The following is a 20,000-nucleotide window of genomic DNA, read 5'->3' as shown; positions in this document are numbered from 1 at the left end:
TATGCAGCTATCAAACATGCAACTGGGAACTTAAATGTAGAACTTACAAAAAGGAGCTAAAACGTATGGTTTACCAAAAGCCTGGCCTTTGCAAAAAGCTAACAAAAATACATTTTTAAAGGCATTATATCCTTCCATGTGGCTCACTGGAAATGTTATTTCCATGCCACAGGCACTTACTAAGGGGAAACAAATGGTGTGTGATGGATTTCGGATTAAACACTCATGATCAAACTTTGCAATAATTTCGATCTTTTCTCCATTTAAGTGCCTGTATCTCTGGCCTGTAAGCCATCCCATTACTCCAGCTGATGTCAACTCAGCTGTGTGAAACTTCTCAACTGACTCCTCTGTGAATTCAGAATATAATCAAGATGATCATCAGTGTAATTCCATGCAACTGGACAATCATAGCCAGTAATAGCTCCCTCATCTAAGGCCATGAGAAAGTCTTGGAGGTTGTCCATCAGCATTTCTTGAAGCCCTCGTCGTGTTGAGCCTGCTGGAGAAGATTCTGGTTTAATGAGACTGAACAAATAATTGACATCCACATTCTGAACTTGCTCTTTCACAAAGAAAGGCTGGCAGACCTTTGGTTGATTTGTAACAATGTCTGCCAGTCCATACATGTTCAGGCCTTCTTTAAATTCCTGGAGGTATAGGATGCGTTTGTTGATGAGGCTGACTGCGACAGACCTAACAATGTCATCGATGTGTCCCTTGTCCAAGGGGTCCAGTGTATCCATGTTGGAGAATCGCGTCCTGTTGGCTGGCAATGTCAATCTTTATTTTGTCAAGTATCTGTTGTTCACTCTGGGTCAAGTCCTTTTCTTCTCTCATGTTTAGGATATCCACTTTAGGGTTGGTCAGAGTCTGAAAAGCAATTTCATCCTTGAAACAGGGTGGTGGTCCTCCTTGTGCTAGGCTGTTGGCCACAATTTCCCCAGCCGCTCTAAAATTGCCATTTTGAACGTGTAGAATCAATGGGGCTTCCACTGGGAAATAATGTAATTCCTATAGCAGGGATTACCTCAGTGAAAAATGCTTTTGTTAGTGCTCCTAAATCACTTCCATCCTCCCCTAAGAACTTTACTTTGATTTCATGATGTCCACCTTGTCTTTTGGCCTCATACTGCCACAAATTAAGAATTCTGGCTAATGACGTTTGTCTCCTGATAGTGATAAAAAACTTACTGTTCTTGTCAACTCTCTTTTCCAATTCCTGGACCACAGAACTGGGACTGGTAAAGCCTTCGGTTCTACTTGTCTTCGTCTTGTTTTCTTTCATACCATCTGATTGGTCACCCTCAAATGCAATTTCAGTTTACACGTCAGTCAGCTCAGCACCTGTGGCTGCAACATCATTTTCTTATAGTAACAGTCTTTGAAGTTCCATAGCAGCTTCTTCATTGTGTTTTATTTGCATGTCTGTCTCTTACGTTACACATTTTTCATTGTCTTCACTTTTGGGAACCAGGTCCATTTTCAATCGCTTTGGAGAAACCCCACCTCCTTGTTTATCGGTTGAATAATCTTCTTCTTCAATGTCTGGTGCATCCCAATCAAGGCCAACAGTTTGAGAATGATAAAACTCTCTAGCAAGGCAAAAATACAGAGTTACTCGCTTAAAATCGTTTCCAACTTCCTCTTGATAACGACGCAACGAAAAGAACTCTTTTCCTGGTCCAGGCAAAAATAAGGCCTCTTGTCCATTGTCCAGCAAGAGAACATAATCTTCTCGTTCTTCGTAAAGGTTGCTGTTGTAACTCTTCCATTTTTCGACTGCCTTCTCAATCAGGATTTTATATGGAGCATCTCTAGAAACTTTTAGTGCTAAACGCTTTCCTCGCTTAGGCTTCAGATTGGATTCCTCTTCAGACCATTCCATCAGTCCAATAAAAATAACCACCTCTTGATTCAAGCCTTTGCCCTTTGTACATTTTGCTTTCTTATTCTTCTTCGATGTCACTTGTCGTCCAAGATCAGTTTTTGTCTTGTGCTCATAATATTTTTTTAAACTTAATACTTGACCAAATGCACCTTTGCCCTTCAGTAGCTCTGAACAGCCAGATGGACCTGTTTTACATACATCTGATGCAATGTGTTCCTGTAAAGCGAGCTCTCTACTGTTCTGCACAAGTTCTAAATAAAATCAACTACTCAATCAATCAACCAGATCATATTACTGTATAGTTATTTATGCCTATCAAACATGATAATGTAATGGATTTGATGATAAAAATTACGGGCAGAAACATACTTATTAAAGACAACGTTTCGGTGTCCTCATGACACCATCATCAGGTCAAATATAATATTTTACAGATAACTCGAATATTAATGTTCAAGATTAAGTTCAAAGTCCCTAGAGGCTAGGTGAAAAGTTTTGCCTTTATCGAGTCACTTTGGATATTCAGACACGGTTTGTGCTCGCGAACAAGGAACATTTCATACACAAGACAATCAAATTTGCATGAGCATTTCTTAAGAATGCGAAACATGTCAGATGTTATTGTTCTTGATTGATGTTGACTTTGGCTGTGATTGAATATTGAACCAGATCTTTTATGCTCATCGATCCGCTGGTAGAGATGTCGACGCGTGTAACCAACATAGCTGGCATCACACCAGCCACATTCAAATTTGTAAACTACTGATTGTTCATTGATCAACGCGGGCTTGATTTCTTTATGTTTGAGATCTTCTCCAACTTTTCGAGAAATAAAGACTGGGCATAAGTCGATGTTTAACAGCTTACCAAGATCTTTCAACTGCTTGCGCACAGAGTCAGCTGATTTTTGTTCCTTGAACGGTAGAACAATTCATACTGATTGCAGGTCAGGTGTAGATTTGCGTGGAGGTGCTGGTGTTTGTTTGGATGTGATAAAATTGGAGATCATAGAGTGAACAAGATGTTCAGGATATGCCAACTGTAGGAATAAGGTCTTGAGGCGGCTACACTCTTCATGAAATAATGACCAGTTAGATGATAGCTTGAAAGCTCGGTCTAGCATGGTAATAATTAAGGATTTCTTATAACGATTATCAACGTGACTATTATAATGTAACAATAGACCCGTATTGGTCGGTTTCACGTATACACTAGTCGTAATATTCTGACTGTCTTTTCTTAGGACCATGCCTAAGAAAGGGAGAGTGTTCTCAGTTGATAGTTCCATAGTAAAGCTAATAGATGGGTGGAGATCATTCAAAGCATGCAGAAAAGAATAGGCAGAAACTTCATCCTTCATGGTAGTTAAAGTATCATCAACGTAGCGCCTGTAGTATGATGGTAATTTGTTCTGGAGCTTAAGTTGTTCTTCAAGACTACACATGAAGGTGTTAGCCACGAGAGGACCGAGAGGAGAACCCATAGCCACACCCTCCGACTGCTCGTAAAGCAACATCAATCAAGAACAATAACATCTGACATGTTTCGCATTCTTAAGAAATGCTCATGCAAATTTGATTGTCTTGTGTATGAAACGTTCCTTATTCGCGAGCACAAACCGTGTCTGAATATCCAAAGTGACTCGATAAAGGCAAAACTTTTCACCTAGCCTTTAGGGACTTTGAACTTAATCTTGAACATTAATATTCGAGTTATCTGTAAAGTATTACATTTGACCTAATGATGGTGTCATGAGGACACCGAAACGTTGTCTTTAATAAGTATGTTTCTGCCCGTAATTTTTATCATCAGTTATTTATGCTCTATAGAAATATATATTGCCTGTGATCAGCCATGCAGATCCATATCAGAATTACCTTGTGAAACTGACATCTCAAAATATCAATGAATGAGACTCTATTCAAGTCAGTCCCCAAGTGGGGGGGAGGGGAGCATTCTTTCTGGTAAAATTATTGTATCCTTTTAGTTAAGAATAAGCTTACTAATTTCTGCACTTTGATTCAGGAAAGTTAAGGACATGCATACGATAATTATTGCTATTTATCATCCTTTAAGACCTCCCTTTCAAATGTAAGTTCCAGATGGGTGAAATTGCACTTACGGTATAAAAGTTTGTTTCATTCGCACAACACCAAATGGGTGGGGGTAAGGATGGGTTTAATCTGTAAGTAATCATAAGTTGTGCTTTGATGGAATTCAGATCAATTAATGCTTGCAGAATTTGAATAAACACAACTTTTTTCCTCACATCAGCCAACTTCTGTTCAAAGTCTGTTCCATGAGCAATCTTAAAAGTAAACTTGTTCATGCAACTAATTCTTAATGCGTTTGAACACAAACGTATTTCGTGTGTCGCTTTATGGCAATCGCTGCACGTGTTGTTCCGAATTAAAGATTTAATAGTCTAACTATTTGCGTTACATAAAAAGCTTCCTCTTACCTTGTCCACAATTTACACAGTAATTGGCATCAGCCCCACCTCCAAAAAAGCATCAACTGCACATGAATAAATTCCAGGGTTAACGAAAACCGAGTTCATAAAGTGCCCTCTTTGGATTGTGACCAACGACTTCTTTGGCTTTGAGCATGACATATTTTGAGCGTGAATAAAGGTTGATATAGATTATATTTTCATCACATAATAAAAGCACTACAAACCAACTTCAGATGATCAAATGTTCTTCGACACGCACTTGAATTAGTATGACACGTGTTATGAAAGTGCATTCATTCAAAAGACAACAGTATCAAGTTTCTTATCTATAGATATTTCGCTGTTACTCCCTCTAATCGTTGAAATAACACAGCCTGATCTGATGATTTATTCTCTTTCTTATCCAAGGCATACCATAAGATGAACAAAAAACTCGAATATTTCAAATAAGTAATGATAACTTGCGTTTTTAGATGACAGTAGCAAGTTAATTTTCTCACCTTTGAATATTTCACAGCATTTTTTCGCAAAAAAGTTGATATAACCCTCTACCCTTTACTCTTTGTAACCCTTGAAATAACAAAACATGAACAAAAAATCTCCGTTATTTTAAATAAGTAATTATGACCTGTGTTCTCTGAACAAAAAATGCTACATTTCTGAGTTATTCGCACTCCTTGTGCTCGCCAACGCGACAACCTTCGTGAAACGTAACTGCAAAATTATCTAATAATCGTTGAAATGATACCGTTGATAAATCCTTTACTATCTTCTAATCCTTGAAATGATAAAATGAAGCAACAGCCGGTTACTTCGGAAATGTATAGTTGTTTGTCTGACTGGGTTTTGAGTTTTGATTTGTGATCTTTACACATGTGGTCTTTGGGTCGAGTCTGTCGACCCCGTTGCTAATTTGTGTCCGACAAATCAATTTCTGTACCAAACAGTTCAATCTACTGCTGAATAACCTTTGAATGCAAGATATGAAGAAATCACTGTGATGACAGAAACTCACCCTAAATATATTTTGGCAAATATCATCCTCTCTTCCTCATGCAGCAAATAGGCGATCTCCTCCTCGTGTTCGTGGTTGGAAGAATTACTAATGTAGCATTGCTTTGCGAGTGGACTGAAAAATTAACTGGGACAACTGTGCGCGCCTAGTTTCTTCAAATCGGGATTGATTCGCATACTACACCAATATGTCACACATTCTTTATATATACACACGGGGGAGACTATAATGCCTCTGCGGGGGCAATAATGCTAGTCAAAAAAACAAAACCATTGGTTTGTTGTTGATAATACAAATTCGGCATCTCCATCAGATTGGTATAATTCAAGAATAGCAATGAGCTTTAAAGTACAAAAAAAGGATGGTACTGATATTGCTATTGCTGATCACAATGGTATTGTAAATGGTATTCACTCATTAATAAAAGACAAAAGTGGGTGATAAAAAAGTATATGATTGCAATGATGTAAATCACAGTGTAAATATCAAAAATTTGCTTGAATACAGTGATAGTTATGCTGAAACAACAGCTACAAACGAATTTTTTTATTTAGACACATCAAGAGAAGCCGAAGAAAGAACTGCTCAAGCAGCTTCCAATGAAGGTTTTCATAAAAGAAAAACGGTTTTAGGAGCATCATCTGTTGTAAATTTTGAATTACCATTGAATAGATACAAGTTATTTGAAACGCTTGAAGATAAATTACTTCCACAAACTAGAATTGAAATATTATTTGATTTAGCTTTAGATAATCAAGTTATTTGGCAAGCTGCTGATGATTGTCGTGTTATTTTTACAAAAATGCAATTGGTTGTACCACAAATAACATTCAATGCTAAAGGACAAAGTTAATATGCTAGTACTTACCTTAAACCACAAAAATGGACGTATTTGAAAGAAACTGTTTCAAGAAGCAATTCAACGCAAAATCAAACAGGAAATTATGTTATCAATTCAGGAGAAACAAAACCAAGGCATGTATTTGTATTTTTCATTAATGATGCTAATATTGATGAACAAACAGCAAATCCATTTTTGTGTAATACATTTTCAGTATCAACTAATCCGAGAACATTATCTGATTGCTTTTTGGAAGTTTTGAATGGTGTTGAATATCCTGATTGTCATTATGAACCAGATACTGATTTTAAGGGTTTATCGTGACATTTTAAAATATGTACATGGTAATAATGAATATTCTCAAAGTACACTTTTAAATCGAAGCAATTTTCTTTCATTGTATCAATTTATTTATTTTGATTTGACAAAACAGAGATCTGATTTAAAAGATTTTACTGTTAAACTAACTTTTCACTGCACTTTTCTGGTGCAACAGCAACACCTTTTTCAATTTATGGTCTTGTTCTAAGTGAACAAGATGTCGTATTTATCCAAAAAGATGGAAAGCTGCTTTTCAGATAAAATATCCTTTCTTTTATTAAATTAAATATATCTTGTGTAAAATATGATAATACACGTTTTATCTAATTTAATTATATACAAGATATGACAACCAGACACATTTCTCATGGTGTAAAATTATCACCAAACCAAAAGCAAACATTAGCAAAAGCTATAAATAGCAGATCACCAGTTACATTGCGACTATCTAATTCTCAATTATCAGGTCCAGATAAAGCTCATGCTTACAAAACCACAACTGACAAAAATCCAAAAATCAATGAAAAATGGAACAGGAACAGACATTAAAATTAGTAAAACTCAAATAAAAAAAGTTGGTTCCTAATGGTGTTTTTATTAGAATTCGCCCTACAAGAAGGGGTTCCTCTCCACTAACTAGAACATTCACTAGTCAGCAGGTATTTTTGGGGGGAATTATGTGTGTGTGGATGGTGAGTTGAGGAAAAATCATAGACAAAAGTTATGGTTACGAAAGAAACAAACTCTGTGTGAAATTAAAATTTGTAGTCATCAATAGTGGCAGAAAGTCTGCTGTATCGTGTAGTTTCTGTTTTAAAAATGCCAGTGAAAACATGATGTGGGTGGTTAGACGAAAAATGAAGGTACATGTACTTGTGGTGTGGCTTCTGATAAATTTGGTAGTGAATTTTGCAATGTGCTATGGTGTAGTAGTTGAGGGAGATAGTTAGGTGGAGGTAATGAGTTGAATGACAATTAGAGGTGAAAGTGATGGGGATTTGTGTAGGGTAAGCAGATGAGAGCGAGGTGATGAGCTTGCCGAGTGATGCAGTGTCTGGGAGCATGAACCCGTCATCTATGTACCTGCGAAAAATAAAAAGTCCAGTTGTGTCATTGTTCGGAAGAAAAGCAAGTTCACTCATGAACAGCACCAAGTCGGCGATTTGCCGACTGTGATAACTGCCCATCGCGACTCCTTTAATTTGTTGGTAAAAAGTGCTGCCTGTAACAAAAAAAATTTCGTTCTTAATGAAATCATTCAAGTTAAGTAAAAGGTCTCTGTAGAAATTCCGTAAGTCGAGGAGTTTGCAGGTGTTAATGATGACATGAATTGTGTCGGGATATGAAATGTTAGTCTAGAGTGAAGTGAAATCGAACGTGGTAAGTGTGTATTTCCTGATGTCGCTAATCGTAAAGGCCTGTAATTCGTCTAGTAGATCAGATGAATTGTAGAGAAGGGGAAACGTGAATTTGCGTTGTGTAAATAAGTCCTTGAGTCGAAGAATAAGTTTGTTCAGTTCCTGTCCTAAGAGTCGAGAGGGATTAGATGTGATCCAACTGTGAGCGGTGATGATTGGGCAACCCGTGAGATGGGGGAGAGCGGTGGCAGAAGCTAGGTCCTTGCGCTTGTGTACTTTAGGGAGGAGTTTCATGTATAGCAACTGGAATTTGGTGAAGGCGGATGTGGTGAGGAGATGCATATTAGTGGATGCCCTGTATAACCTGTTGAAACGTCTTTTGAGTTTGGTTAACAGTTTGTTGGAGTTGGAGATAGTAGTGGAAAGTTTGAAGTTATCAATGCGCCGGTAGGTGGTGGTGTCTTTCAAGTGTCGTTAAACCAAGAGATGGGGACAAGCGCCCATCCCATGTTTTTGTTGGTCTTAGTTACTATGATGTCATTGCGGGATGAGAAATTGCGAATGTGTGTATGCAATGCTGGGGTGTTGGGTATGGAGAAGGGAGCATAAATTGACGAATTGAAAATCTTGTTTAGAATAATGAATGGTATTTAAAACATAGTCTATGAAGTGAAAATTAAAGTTCGGCTGACATTGTTGTTCAATAAATAATTTAGTTGGAGATTGCTTGCTGTAGGGCCTGTATCTGTGGTTCGATTTAGATGACTTGGTCTTTAGGGTAGTGGTAGAGCTTGTGGTTTTAATTGACTGACATAGGGCGGAGTTGACTTCCTCGTTGATAGTGGGTTTGAGAGTGTGAACATTACAAGGATCTGTAATTGGTATGAAATTGGTTCCTTTATTGAGAAGGGTGACAAATTCTTCTGGAAGATCTTGGTTAGAAAAGTTGTGGACTTTATTGGTAGAGGTTAAGCCTTGTCTTTCTTGTTGTAGCTGGATGTGTCTGGATTGATTGGCTTGTACATTGAGAAGAAGAGCAGTGTTCTGTGTAATGAGCTGAATGTGCTGCTGGAGGTGTCGGATGAAGGAATTTAGGTGAGAGGGAATCTTGCTAATGCATCGTCTGATATAAGATCCTCGATTGTGGCTAACCTGCATAATATGCTTAATTCGTTGCTGATAAATAGTTCGTTCTGGCTTCTTAATTTGATTGAGCTGACGATGTAGATATTGAATTACATTCTCAAGAGATTTGATTGCATTTGTAGGATTCCGATGATGAAGTGGTGGAGGATGTGACAGTGGTAGTAGAGAGATTGTCTTTGTGGTCTTTTGACCTAATTGTTGTAGTTGTGGACTGAAGGTTGAAGATAGCAGCTATCTTTTGTTCAATTTTAGTACAAATTGAGTGTCCTTTGAAAAGTTGCCGTTTTTGCCTCACAGAAAATGTTTTTGTTTTCGAAGATTTTCAGGTCCAGCGGTGGGTAGTACAGATAGCAGGGTGGCCGGATAGTTGGGCGGTGTTTAGTTTGTGACGTTGATTTTACATTGTTGTTTGCGTCTGTACTGCTGGTATTTCCTTTTTCCTTTTCTGCTGGCTGGATTCTTTGGATTTAGGTCGCCTGCCGGTATCAGTGTTCATCATTGAAGTACAGCAATTTATAGTAGATGATGATGATGACATTACTCGTTCTGTAGAGTTGGAAGACGTTAAAGTGTCCTATTTAATTCAATTTGCTGATAAATAATAATCTTGGAATCAAGTATGAAAATTGAATTTCGGGGAGAAAAATAGGAAATAAATAAAATTAAACAAATGAACTGAATCATGAGAGAATGGGGAGTAAAAAGGAAGGTTGGTTTTGAGTTAATTTATAGTCGGTAATTAATGAGATAAAATGGTAACAATGTATCAGTGTGCATTGTGATGTAAAATGTAAACACCACTGCCAAGCAAAGCATTAAACTAGAACCATAAAATTGTATCCCTGCTGTAGATACGCTGTGGGTTTGTTATTTCATAGTAATAGCAGCAGTTTCACTAGCAACCTTTGTGGCTTTCCTAATGGTGTTTTTATTAGAATCCGCCTTACAAGAAGGGGTTCCTCTCCACTAACTAAAACATTCACTAGTCAGCAGGTATTTCTGGGGGGAATTATGTGTGTGTGGATGGTGAGTTGAGGAAAAATCATAGACAAAAGTTATAGTTAACGAAAGAAACAAACTCTGTGTGAAATTAAAATTTCTGCTCATTAATAGTGGCAGAAAGTCTGCTGTATCGTATAGTTTCTGTTTAAATGGTGCCAGTGAAAACATGACGTGGGTGGTTAGACGAAAAATAAAGGTACATGTACTTGTGGTGTGGCTTCTGATAAATTTGGTAGTGAATTGTGCGATGCGCCATTATGTAGTAGTTGAGGGAGATAGTTAGGTGGAGGTCATGAGTTGAATGACAATTAGAGGTGACAGTGATGGGGATTTGTGTAGGGTAAGCGGATGAGAGCGAGGTGATGAGCTTGCCGAGTGATGCAGTGTCTGTGAGCATGAACCCGTCATCTATGTACCTGTGAAAAATAAAAAGTCCAGTTCTGTCATTGTTGGGAAAAAAAGCAAGTTCACTCATGAGCAGTACCAAGTCGGCGATTTGCTGGCTGTGAAAACTGCCCATCTCGACTCCTACTCCTTGAGTTTGTTGAGTTCCTGTCCTAAGAGTCGAGAGGGATTACATGTGATCCAACTGTGAGCGGTGATGATTGGGCAACCCATGAGATGGGGGAGGGCGGTGGCAGAAGCTAGGTCCTTGAGCTTGTGTACTTTAGGGAGGAGTTTCATGTGTGGCAACTCGAATTTGGTGAAGGCGGATGTGGTGAGGAGATGGGTATTAGTGGATGCCCTGTATAACCTGTTGAAACGTCTTTTGAGTTTGGTTAACAGTTTGTTGGAGTTGGAGATAGTAGTGGAAAGGTTGAAGTTATCAATGCGCCGGTAGGTGGTGGTGTCTTTCAAGTGTTGTGCATACTCGTCATTAAACCAAGAGATGGGGACAAGCGCCCATCCCATGTTTTTGTCAGTCTTAGTTTATATGATGTTGTTGTGGGATGAAAAATTGGGAATGTGTGTATGCAATGTTGGGGTGTTGGGTATGGAGAGGGGAGCGTAAATTGGCGAATTGAAAATCTTCTTTAGAATAATGAATGGTATTTAAAACATAGTCTATGAAGTGAAAATTAAAGTTCGGCTGACATTGTTGTTCAATAAGTAATTTAGTTGGAGATTGCTTGCTGTAGGGCCTGTATCTGTGGTTCGATTTAGATGACTTGGTCTTTAGGGTAGTGGTAGAGCTTGTGGTTTTAATTGACTGACATAGGGGGGAGTTGACATCCTCGTTGATAGTGCGTTTGAGAGTGTGAACATTACAAGGATCTGTAGTTGGTATGAAATTGGTTCCTTTATTGAGAAGGGTGACAAATTCTTCTGGAAGATCTTGGTTAGAAAAGTTGTGGACTTTATTGGTGGAGGTTAAGCGTTGTCTTTCTTGTTGAGACTGGATGTGTCTGGATTTATCGGCTTGTACATTGAGAAGAAGAGCAGTGATCTGTGTAATGAGCTAAATGCACTGCTGGAGGTGTCGGATGAAGGAATTTAGGTGAGAGGGAGTCTTGCTAATGCATCGTCTGATATAAGATCCTCGATTGTGGCTAACCTGCATGATATGCTTAATTCGTTGGTGATAAATAGTTCGTTCTGGCTTCTTAATTTGATTGAGCTGACGATGTAGATATTGAATTACATTCTCAAGAGATTTGATTGCATTTGTAGGATTCGGATGATGAAGTGGTGGAGGATGTGACAGTGGTAGTAGAGAGATTGCCTTTGTGGTCTTTTGACTTAATTGTTGTAGTTGTGGACTGAAGGTTGAAGATAGCAGCTATCTTTTGTTCAATTTTAGTACAAATTGAGTGTCCTTTGAAAAGTTGCTGTTTTTGCCTGACTGAAAATGTTTTTGTTTTTGAAGTTTTCCAGGTCCAGGGGTGCGTGGTACAGATAGCAGGGTGGCCGGATGGTTGGGTGGTGTTTAGTTTGTGACGTTGATTTTACATTGTTGCTTGCATCTCTAACGCTGGTCTTTTTTCTTTTTCCTCTTCTGCTGGCCGGATTTTTTTGATTTTGGTCTCCTGCTGGTATCAGTGTTCATCATTGAAGTACAGCAATTTATAGTAGATGATGATGATGACATTACTCGTTCTGTAGAGTTGGGAGACGTTAAAGTGTCCTATTTAATTCAGTTTGCTGATAAATAATAATCTTGGAATCAAGTACGAAAATTGAATTTCGGGGAGAAAAATAGGAAATAAATAAAATTAAACAAATGAACTGAATCATGAGAGAATGGGGAGAGAAAAGAAAGGTTGTTCTTGAATTAATTTATAGTCTGTAGTTAATGAAATAAAATGGTAACAATGTATCAGTGTGCATTTTGATGTAAAGTGTAAACACCACTGCCAAGCAAAGCGTTAAACTAGAACCATAAAGTTGTATCCCTGCTGTAGATACACTGTGGGTTTGTTATTTAATAATAATAGCAGCAGTTTCACTAGCAACCTTTGTGGCTTTCCTAATGGTGTTTTTATTAGAATCCGGCTTACAAGAAGGGGTTCCTCTCCACTAACTAAAACATTCACTAGTCAGCAGGTATTTCTGGGGGGAATTATGTGTGTGTGGATGGTCAGTTGAGGAAAAATCATAGACAAAAGTTATAGTTAACGAAAGAAACAAACTCTGTGTGAAATTAAAATTTCTACTCATTAATAGTGGCAGAAAGTCTGCTGTATCGTGTAGTTTCTGTTTTAATGATGCCAGTGAAAACATGACGTGGGTGGTTAGACGAAAAATAAAGGTACATGTACTTTGGCGTGGCTTCTGATAAATCTGGTAGTGAATTTTGCGATGCGCCATGGTGTAATAGTTAGGTGGAGGTAATGAGTTGAATGACAATTAGAGGTGACAGTGATGGGGATTTGTGTAGGGTAAGCGGATGAGAGCGAGGTGATGAGCTTGCCGAGTGATGCAGTGTCTGTGAGCATGAACCCGTCATCTATGTACCTGTGAAAAATAAAAAGTCCAGTTCTGTCATTGTTGGGGAAAAAAGCAAGTTCACTCATGAGCAGTACCAAGTCGGCGATTTGCTGGCTGTGAAAACTGCCCATCTCGACTCCTACTCCTTGAGTTTGTTGAGTTCCTGTCCTAAGAGTCGAGAGGGATTACATGTGATCCAACTGTGAGCGGTGATGATTGGGCAACCCATGAGATGGGGGAGGGCGGTGGCAGAAGCTAGGTCCTTGAGCTTGTGTACTTTAGGGAGGAGTTTCATGTGTGGCAACTCGAATTTGGTGAAGGCGGATGTGGTGAGGAGATGCGTATTAGTGGATGCCCTGTATAACCTGTTGAAACGTCTTTTGAGTTTGGTTAACAGTTTGTTGGAGTTGGAGATAGTAGTGGAAAGGTTGAAGTTATCAATGCGCCGGTAGGTGGTGGTGTCTTTCAAGTGTTGTGCATACTCGTCATTAAACCAAGAGATGGGGACAAGCGCCCATCCCATGTTTTTGTCAGTCTTAGTTTATATGATGTTGTTGTGGGATGAAAAATTGCGAATGTTTGTATGCAATGTTGGGGTGTTGGGTATGGAGAGGGGAGCGTAAATTGGCGAATTGAAAATCTTCTTTAGAATAATGAATGGTATTTAAAACATAGTCTATGAAGTGAAAATTAAAGTTCGGCTGACATTGTTGTTCAATAAGTAATTTAGTTGGAGATTGCTTGCTGTAGGGCCTGTATCTGTGGTTCGATTTAGATGACTTGGTCTTTAGGGTAGTGGTAGAGCTTGTGGTTTTAATTGACTGACATAGGGGGGAGTTGACATCCTCGTTGATAGTGCATTTGAGAGTGTGAACATTACAAGGATCTGTAGTTGGTATGAAATTGGTTCCTTTATTGAGAAGGGTGACAAATTCTTCTGGAAGATCTTGGTTAGAAAAGTTGTGGACTTTATTGGTGGAGGTTAAGCGTTGTCTTTCTTGTTGTAGCTGGATGTGTCTGGATTGATTAACTGGTAGGTTGAGAAGAAGAGCAGTGTTCTGTGTAATGAGCTGAATGCGCTGCTGGAGGTGTCGGGTGAAGGAATTTAGGTGAGAGGGAATCTTGCTAATGCGTCGTCTGATATAAGATCCTCGATTGTGGCTAACCTTCATGATATGCTTAATTCGTTGCTGATAAAAAAATCGTTCTGGCTTCTTAATTTGATTGAGCTGACGATATAGATATTGAATTACATTCTCAAGAGATTTGATTGCATTTGTAGGATTCCGATGATGAAGTGGTGGAGGATGTGACAGTGGTAGTAGAGAGATTGTCTTTGTGGTCTTTTGACCTAATTGTTGTAGTTGTGGACTGAAGGTTGAAGATAGCAGCTATCTTTTCTTCAATTTTAGTACAAATTGGGTGTCCTTTGAAAAGTTGCCGTTTTTGCCTCACAGAAAATGTTTTTGTTTTTGAAGATTTTCAGGTCCAGCGGTGCGTAGTACAGATAGCAGGGTGGCCGGATGGTTGGGCGGTGTTTAGTTTGTGACGTTGATTTTACATTGTTGTTTGCGTCTGTACTGCTGGTTTTTTTCTTTTTTCTTTTCTGCTGGCTGGATTCTTTGGATTTAGGTCGCCTGCCGGTATCAGTGTTCATCATTGAAGTACAGCAATTTATAGTAGATGATGATGATGACATTACTCGTTCTGTAGAGTTGGGAGACGTTAAAGTGTCCTATTTAATTCAGTTTGCTGATAAATAATAATCTTGGAATCAAGTACGAAAATTGAATTTCGGGGAGAAAAATAGGAAATAAATAAAATTAAACAAATGAACTGAATCATGAGAGAATGGGGAGAGAAAAGAAAGGTTGTTCTTGAATTAATTTATAGTCTGTAGTTAATGAAATAAAATGGTAACAATGTATCAGTGTGCATTTTGATGTAAAGTGTAAACACCACTGCCAAGCAAAGCGTTAAACTAGAACCATAAAGTTGTATCCCTGCTGTAGATACACTGTGGGTTTGTTATTTAATAATAATAGCAGCAGTTTCACTAGCAACCTTTGTGGCTTTCCTAATGGTGTTTTTATTAGAATCCGGCTTACAAGAAGGGGTTCCTCTCCACTAACTAAAACATTCACTAGTCAGCAGGTATTTCTGGGGGGAATTATGTGTGTGTGGATGGTCAGTTGAGGAAAAATCATAGACAAAAGTTATAGTTAACGAAAGAAACAAACTCTGTGTGAAATTAAAATTTCTACTCATTAATAGTGGCAGAAAGTCTGCTGTATCGTGTAGTTTCTGTTTTAATGATGCCAGTGAAAACATGACGTGGGTGGTTAGACGAAAAATAAAGGTACATGTACTTGTGGCGTGGCTTCTGATAAATTTGGTAGTGAATTTTGCGATGCGCCATGGTGTAGTAGTTGAGGGAGATAGTTAGGTGGAGGTAATGAGTTGATTGACAATTAGAGGTGACAGTGATGGGGATTTGTGTAGGGTAAGCGGATGACAGCGAGGTGATGAGCTTGCCGAGTGATGCAGTGTCTGTGAGCATGAACCCGTCATCTATGTACCTGTGAAAAATAAAAAGTCCAGTTCTGTCATTGTTGGGAAAAAAAGCAAGTTCACTCATGAGCAGTACCAAGTCGGCGATTTGCTGGCTGTGAAAACTGCCCATCTCGACTCCTACTCCTTGAGTTTGTTGAGTTCCTGTCCTAAGAGTCGAGAGGGATTACATGTGATCCAACTGTGAGCGGTGATGATTGGGCAACCCATGAGATGGGGGAGGGCGGTGGCAGAAGCTAGGTCCTTGAGCTTGTGTACTTTAGGGAGGAGTTTCATGTGTGGCAACTCGAATTTGGTGAAGGCGGATGTGGTGAGGAGATGGGTATTAGTGGATGCCCTGTATAACCTGTTGAAACGTCTTTTGAGTTTGGTTAACAGTTTGTTGGAGTTGGAGATAGTAGTGGAAAGGTTGAAGTTATCAATGCGCCGGTAGGTGGTGGTGTCTTTCTAGTGTTGTGCATACTCGTCATTAAACCAAGAGATGGGGACAAGCGCCCATCCCATGTTTTTGTCAGTCTTAGTTTATATGATGTTGTTGTGGGATGAAAAATTGCGAATGTGTGTATGCAATGTTGGGGTGTTGGGTATGGAGAGGGGAGCGTAAATTGGCGAATTGAAAATCTTCTTTAGAATAATGAATGGTATTTAAAACATAGTCTATGAAGTGAAAATTAAAGTTCGGCTGACATTGTTGTTCAATAAGTAATTTAGTTGGAGATTGCTTGCTGTAGGGCCTGTATCTGTGGTTCGATTTAGATGACTTGGTCTTTAGGGTAGTGGTAGAACTTGTGGTTTTAATTGACTGACATAGGGGGGAGTTGACATCCTCGTTGATAGTGCGTTTGAGAGTGTGAACATTACAAGGATCTGTAGTTGGTATGAAATTGGTTCCTTTATTGAGAAGGCTGACAAATTCTTCTGGAAGATCTTGGTTAGAAAAGTTGTGGACTTTATTGGTGGAGGTTAAGCGTTGTCTTTCTTGTTGAAACTGGATGTGTCTGGATTTATCGGCTTGTACATTGAGAAGAAGAGCAGTGATCTGTGTAATGAGCTAAATGCACTGCTGGAGGTGTCGGATGAAGGAATTTAGGTGAGAGGGAGTCTTGCTAATGCATCGTCTGATATAAGATCCTCGATTGTGGCTAACCTGCATGATATGCTTAATTCGTTGGTGATAAATAGTTCGTTCTGGCTTCTTAATTTGATTGAGCTGACGATGTAGATATTGAATTACATTCTCAAGAGATTTGATTGCAATTGTAGGATTCGGATGATGAAGTGGTGGAGGATGTGACAGTGGTAGTAGAGAGATTGCCTTTGTGGTCTTTTGACTTAATTGTTGTAGTTGTGGACTGAAGGTTGAAGATAGCAGCTATCTTTTGTTCAATTTTAGTACAAATTGAGTGTCCTTTGAAAAGTTGCTGTTTTTGCCTGACTGAAAATGTTTTTGTTTTTGAAGTTTTCCAGGTCCAGGGTGCGTGGTACAGATAGCAGGGTGGCCGGATGGTTGGGTGGTGTTTAGTTTGTGACGTTGATTTTACATTGTTGCTTGCATCTCTAACGCTGGTCTTTTTCTTTTTCCTCTTCTGCTGGCCGGATTTTTTTGATTTTGGTCTCCTGCTGGTATCAGTGTTCATCATTGAAGTACAGTAATTTATAGTAGATGATGATGACATTACTCGTTCTGTAGAGTTGGGAGACGTTAAAGTGTCCTATTTAATTCAGTTTGCTAATAAATATGAAAACTCTTGGAATCAAGTGAAAACTGAATTTCGGGGCGAAAAAATAGGAAATAAATAGAATTGAACAAATGAACTGAATCATGAGAGAATGGGGAGAGAAAAGAAAGGTTGTTCTTGAATTAATTTATAGTCTGTAGTTAATGAAATAAAATGGTAACAATGTATCAGTGTGCATTTTGATGTAAAGTGTAAACACCACTGCCAAGCAAAGCGTTAAACTAGAACCATAAAGTTGTATCCCTGCTGTAGATACACTGTGGGTTTGTTATTTAATAATAATAGCAGCAGTTTCACTAGCAACCTTTGTGGCTTTCCTAATGGTGTTTTTATTAGCATCCGCCTTACAAGAAGGGGTTCCTCTCCACTAACTAGAACATTCACTAGTCAGCAGGTATTTTTTCGGGGAATTATGTGTGTGTGGATGGTGAGTTGAGGAAAAATCATGGACAAAAGTTATGGTTAACAAAAGAAACAAACTGTGTGAAATTAAAATTTCTACTCATTAATAGTGGCAGAAAGGCTGCTGTATCGTGTAGTTTCTGTTTTAATGATGCCAATGAAAACATGATGTGGGTGGGTAGACGACAAATAAAGGTACATGTACTTGTGGTGTGGCTTCTGATAAATTTAGTAGTGAATTTTGCGATGCGCCATTATCTAGTAGTTGAGGGAGATAGTTAGGTGGAGGTAATGAGTTGAATGACAATTAGAGGTGGCAGTGATGGGGATTTGTGTAGGGTAAGCGGGTGAGAGCGAGGTGATGAGCTTGCCGAGTGATGCAGTGTCTGTGAGCATGAACCCCGTCATCTATGTACCTGCGAAAAATAAAAAGTCCAGTTCTGTCATTGTTGGGAAAAAAAGGAAGTTCACTCATGAGCAGTACCAAGTCAGCGATTTGCTGGCTGTGAAAACTGCCCATCTCGACTCCTACTCCTTGAGTTTGTTGAGTTCCTGTCCTAAGAGTCGAGAGGGATTACATGTGATCCAACTGTGAGCGGTGATGATTGGGCAACCCATGAGATGGGGGAGGGCGGTGGCAGAAGCTAGGTCCTTGAGCTTGTGTACTTTAGGGAGGAGTTTCATGTGTGGCAACTCGAATTTAGTGAAGGCGGATGTGGTGAGGAGATGCGTATTAGTGGATGCCCTGTATAACCTGTTGAAACGTCTTTTGAGTTTGGTTAACAGTTTGTTGGAGTTGGAGATAGTAGTGGAAAGGTTGAAGTTATCAATGCGCCGGTAGGTGGTGGTGTCTTTCAAGTGTTGTGCATACTCGTCATTAAACCAAGAGATGGGGACAAGCGCCCATCCCATGTTTTTGTCAGTCTTAGTTTATATGATGTTGTTGTGGGATGAAAAATTGCGAATGTGTGTATGCAATGTTGGGGTGTTGGGTATGGAGAGGAGCGTAAATTGGCGAATTGAAAATCTTCTTTAGAATAATGAATGGTATTTAAAATATAGTCTATAAAGTGAAAATTAAAGTTCGGCTGACATTGTTGTTCAATAAGTAATTTAGTTGGAGATTCTTGCTATAGAGCCTGTATCTGTGGTTCGATTTAGATGACTTGGTCTTTAGGGTAGTGGTAGAGCTTGTGGTTTTAATTGACTGACATAGGGGGGAGTTGAAATCCTCGTTGATAGTGCGTTTGAGAGTGTGAACATTACAAGGATCTGTAGTTGGTATGAAATTGGTTCCTTTATTGAGAAGGCTGACAAATTCTTCTGGAAGATCTTGGTTAGAAAAGTTGTGGACTTTATTGGTGGAGGTTAAGCGTTGTCTTTCTTGTTGTAGCTGGATGTGTCTGGATTGATTAACTGGTAGGTGAGAAGAGAGCAGTGTTCTGTGTAATGAGCTGAATGCGCTGCTGGAGGTGTCGGATGAAGGAATTTAGGTGAGAGGGAATCTTGCTAATGCGTCGTCTGATATAGATCCTCGATTGTGGCTAACCTTCATGATATGCTTAATTCGTTGCTGATAAAAAGTCGTTCTGGCTTCTTAATTTGATTGAGCTGACGATGTAGATATTGAATTACATTCTGAAGAGATTGATTGCATTTTAGGATTCCGATGATGAAGTGGTGGAGGATGTGACAGTGGTAGTAGAGAGATTGTCTTTGTGGTCTTTTGACCTAATTGTTGTAGTTGTGGACTGAAGGTTGAAGATAGCAGCTATCTTTGTTCAATTTTAGTACAAATTGAGTGTCCTTTGAAAAGTTGCCGTTTTTGCCTCACAGAAAATGTTTTTGTTTTTGAAGATTTCCAGGTCCAGCGGTGCGTAGTACAGATAGCAGGGTGGCCGGATGGTGGGCGGTGTTTAGTTTGTGACATTGATTTTACATTGTTGTTTGCGTCTGTAACGCTGGTTTTTTTCTTTTTCCTTTTCTGCTGGCTGGATTCTTTGGATTTAGGTCGCCTGCCGGTATCAGTGTTCATCATTGAAGTACAGCAATTTATAGTAGATGATGATGATAACATTACTCGTTCTGTAGAGTTGGGAGACGTTAAAGTGTCCTATTTAATTCAGTTTGCTGATAAATAATAATCTTGGAATCAAGTACGAAAATTGAATTTGGGGGAGAAAAATAGGAAATAAATAAAATTAAACAAATGAACTGAATCATGAGAGAATGGGGAGTAAAAAGGAAGGTTGTTTTTGAGTTGATTTATAATCAATAATTAATGAGATAAAATGGTAACAATGTATCAGTGTGCATTGTGATGTAAAGTGT

Source organism: Montipora capricornis, chromosome 8 (assembly GCF_036669925.1).
Source record: "Montipora capricornis isolate CH-2021 chromosome 8, ASM3666992v2, whole genome shotgun sequence".
Taxonomy (NCBI): Eukaryota; Metazoa; Cnidaria; class Anthozoa; order Scleractinia; family Acroporidae; genus Montipora; species Montipora capricornis.
This window is presented reverse-complemented; position numbering follows the sequence as displayed.